Here is a 4493-nt window from a genome sequence, read left to right on the forward strand (position 1 = left end):
CCCCAAACCTCTCAAACGCCTGAGATGCCGTATCCGCCAACGCCGTCCCTTCCGCAGATTTTCCATCCCAGTTCCCCACCACGGACGGTCTTAACAACTGCACTGCTACAGCATGACAGGCCCCTACCACCAGGGGTGGGGTCCTCGTTGCTAGCTGACCAGCAAGTAATACAGCTCAAAAATCCCATTTCGAAGTCTGCTTCCCATGACCTCTCCCAGTACTGTCTTCCATCAGAACCCAGAAGCAGGGATTTCTGCAAAGGAAAAGAACAGAGCTGGCCAGAGGGAGAAGTGCAGCTGAATGCAGCGGAGGCCCCGGCCAATCCTGCAGGGAGCTCTGGGGCTCGCACAGTCTGTCAGAGTTGTCTCACATCAAAGAATCTTATTTGGCCCTCGAAACAGCCCTACAAGGAAAACATTATCATTACCCTCTACTTATAAACAAGGAAACTGAGCTCAGAGAGGTAAGTGACTTGCCCACGACCACACAGCTTTCGATGGCTGAGCTGGGATTTCCACCCAGGTCTTTCTCCCTCTAAGGGCTCCTCCCAGCCTGTCCTCCCCTGTCTCCCAGGCCCTCAGCGCTCTCTGTTGGATCCTCTGCATCTGGCAACAAAAAAAAAAGGGGCAACCCCGGGGAAGGTTCCCAAGCCAAGCCTGGGCCGGGCGGTCATCGCTTCCAGTGGCCAAAAGCCCCCCTGACTGCCAGGGAGGCTGGGAAATGCAGCTTAGCTGTGCGCTAGGGAGCAAAGGAGAAATGGTTTAGTCCAGTCTCAGCCCCCGCAAGGCAGCCGGGTCCCTGCCCTGAGAATAGGGAGCAGTGCTCAGAGCCGGCAGAGCAGACAGAGCCCATCTGCTTCACTAATTTGCTGTTTGTTCTTGGACTGGGGGTCAAGGAATGGCCGTGGATGCAGTCCAGGAGCTAACTTAGATGGCAGCGAAAGGGAGTGAGTTGGGAGGTGTGTGAGGGTCCATCAGCCCAGCCCCAGGGCATCTAAGGACGCACAGCCACCTAGGAGGGAAGCCAGGCCTGGACTCCAGGCGTACAGGTGCACAGACGGTCCTGGAAGGGGGAGGCTGCTGTTTCCCCAGCGGAAATGAGAAGCGAGGCGGGGGTGGGTCAAGGTGATTGCCGCTGCGTGAGCCAGCGAGTACGTGAACAGTCAGCGAGGGGTCAGCGAGCACTCACTGATACCCACCTGCCTCGTTGCAGGGGTTTCCCATAACATCGCGTGGAGCTGGGCCTCGGCTTCTCCCGCCCTAGGCTGCACCCAGATGGGGCCCAGGGCTTCCACAGCAAGCCAGCCATGCTGTCCTGCTGGGCGGGGTACTCTGCAGTAGGACGCAGTGCTAACCCTTTCCCTGCCCAGGCCCCCGCTGCTTCTGCCCACGAAGAATCATGATCCAGCTCAATAAAGACTCTGAAAAGTCCTGCAGACAAAAAACTCGCTTCTCTTAGTTTAACCAGCATTTTCTAGCCTTATTTCAAAATTTCAAAATTGGAAAATATTGTTAGAGTGAGAAGAAAAACCCAGATGTAAGTTTAAATGCCAACCTGGATACTTGCAGGCTCTGGCGCCTCTGCCAGTCTGAGCCTCCAGGAAACGGAGATCGTAAGAGGCTCTTCTGCCTCGTGGACTAGCTCAGGACTACGCAGGGATGCACGTAAGAGCGTCTGCCACTTAGCCAGCTGCTCCTCCCCCTCCCCCAGACTCATGTCCCCAGGGAAGACCCCCCAACACACATTCATGAGATGTCATCGGAACCCTGCAAGCTGCCACCTTCCACGGACCAGGAGGTTCAACTTGCGCGGTGTTACCGTTAGCAAGAAGGAGAGCTCAGAGTGGAGGCTGGAGCTTCTCTCCTCCTTCGTTACCCTGAAGCCAGAAGCGCAATTGTCACCTGGCCCCAACCCAAGTCCTGTGAACCTGTTCCCATTTCCAGCCTCTCACCCACCTCCCAAAGTGAGGGCAGGAAGCTTGATTTCCCTGGGCGCTCTGGGCTCGGGGCCCGATTATGGCAGCCGCTGAGGATGGCTGCTGGCAGTTTGATTACCCGTGACCTTCAGAGCCGGTGTGGTTAGGAACATGATTTATAACCAAATTACAAGGAATTCTATTGTGGGAAGTCTGGGGGCTGCAGCAACCACCTGCAGAGGCAGGCTCCACGCCCCCCGCTGGCCTCCCCCAGCAGGGCGCAGGTGCGTAAGGGAGCTGGAAGGACCACACTGCCCGGGATTAAATCTGAGCGCTGCCTCTCACCGGCTGTGTGTCACGGGCAAGGGGCTGACTCCTCTGGGCTCAGCTCTCCTGTTTGTAAAACGGGAATGATGACAACCAAGCCTACCTGTCAGGGTGGACGGGCATCAAAGGACACCATACACAGAAAGTGCTGGCATAGTACCGAGCGCAGAGCGAAGGGTGCTCGATTTCTCACACCCGGGAATCAGTCCTACCAGGAGGGAAGCCAGGATCAGGGACAGTGCCAGAGCTCCTGGAACGCAGGGTGCTCCCTTCTTGTCCTCCTCCCCTGGTGACTCCTGACAGCCTCTGGAAGAAAATCAAAAAAGGAGATTTTTTTTGATTCATCAAGCACAGAATCCATTCTGAGTGGTCAGTACCTGCCCAAACTGCTGTGAATTTTTTCAAATATCACCCCTGTCCTGACCCTCGGGGACAATGAGTCCTGCAAACACCGCGCTTAGGTGCAGCCACCTGTGGGGTGGGGAGGGGGCTTTGCACCCCTCACCAAGGGCAGTTCTTGAGGTCAAGCTTCTGTCTGAGGCTAAAAGGGAAGGAGACCAGGCAGGTGCTGAAACAGGTAGGGCCACCTTGACCCCCATAACTGTCCTTGCCAGGGATACAACGTCGTCTGGGCTAAGGGCAGCCCGGGAGCTGCAGGATCCAGTCAGGAGGAGGAGCCGCTGCCCCGCTGGGGGCCTGCTGGGTAGGGAGCCGCAGAGAGCTCAACGCACCTGACAGGACAGGACGGGGAGGCCCAGCCGGGGCCCTGCTGGAGCGGCCCAGTGCACAGGCCTTGGGGGGCAGGTGGGGTGGAGATGCCAGGCACACTCCCCCACCCACCGACACGCACACCCCACCCAGACACACACACACAGACGTTCCACACACCCTACACACAGACACACACACACCCCACACCCCACACACACAGACACACACACACACACAGACACACACACACACACCCCACACACAGACACACACACATCCCACCCAGACACACACACACAGACATTCCACACACCCCACACACAGACACACACACACACCCCACCCAGACACACACACACAGACATTCCACACACCCCACACACAGACACACACACACACCCCACCCAGACACACACACACACCCCACCCAGACACACACACACTCCACACACCCCCGACACATTCCACACACCCCACACACAGACACACACACAGACACACACACACTCCACACAGACACACACGCCCCACACAGACACACACACACACCCCACACAGGTACACACACTCTACACACAGACACACACACCCCACACACAGGGGAGGTGCTGCTTGCCCAAGGACTCGCCCCCTCGCCCCTCTTATCCGGGACCCTTCCCTAACCCTCCTGCTGGTCCTCCGTCACGGGTCTTTGGAAGCCCAGATCCGGCTTGAAGCCGAGGGGCTCCGCTCTCTGCGAAAACGTGGCAGAGCGGGTGGCGGGGAGACGCCCTGCTGGCCGCGGCCGTGGCCCACACGCAGGGCTGCGATGCGACATCCCTCGTCCGCGCCAGGCATGGCTGTTCAGAAAGCCTTCCGCATTGGTGACTGGCCTGACCCTCGCGGCAGCCCCACCAGGGAGGGTCGCTATGTCCAGATCTCAGCGGGGCTGCCGAGGCTCAGAAAGGCTGTCACCCAGCGGGCCTGGGGCCGGTGCTCACCCAGCTCCACTGACCCCCCAGTCCAGTGTTCCCTCCACCTCCGCACCCTGCACGGGGGTCTGCAGACAGCTCCGGGGAGGCCGAAGTCAAGACCCGGCGAGGAGCCCCGGGGCCATCCCTCCCCTCCTCCACCTCAGGCACACACTCCACCCGGCCGCCCACGTTGTTTGAAGGCTTCTCCGGAGAGAAGGAAGGAGCCGGTGGAGACCAAGGATGAAGGTCTTGTCAGCCATCCCAGAAAGCCAGATTCCAGAGGTCCTGAGCGTGCCCTTCGGAACTGGGCAGACTGAGTTCAAATCCCTCTCTGCTCTTCTTCCAGTGTGAGGTCATTTTGTCTTCCAAGCCTCAGTTTTCCCACCTGTAAAATGGGAAATCTATGAACTGGTTACCTAAAAAAAGGTAACCGGGCCGGGCGCGGTGGCTCACGCCTATAATCCTAGCTCTCTGGGAGGCCGAGGCGGGCGGATTATTTGAGCTCAGGAGTTTGAAACCAGCCTGAGCAAGAGCGAGACCCCGTCTCTACTAAAAATAGAAAGAAATTAATCAGACAACTAAAAAT

This window comes from Propithecus coquereli, unplaced genomic scaffold, assembly GCF_000956105.1.
Source record: "Propithecus coquereli isolate 6110/MARCELLA unplaced genomic scaffold, Pcoq_1.0 Scaffold77, whole genome shotgun sequence".
Taxonomy (NCBI): Eukaryota; Metazoa; Chordata; class Mammalia; order Primates; family Indriidae; genus Propithecus; species Propithecus coquereli.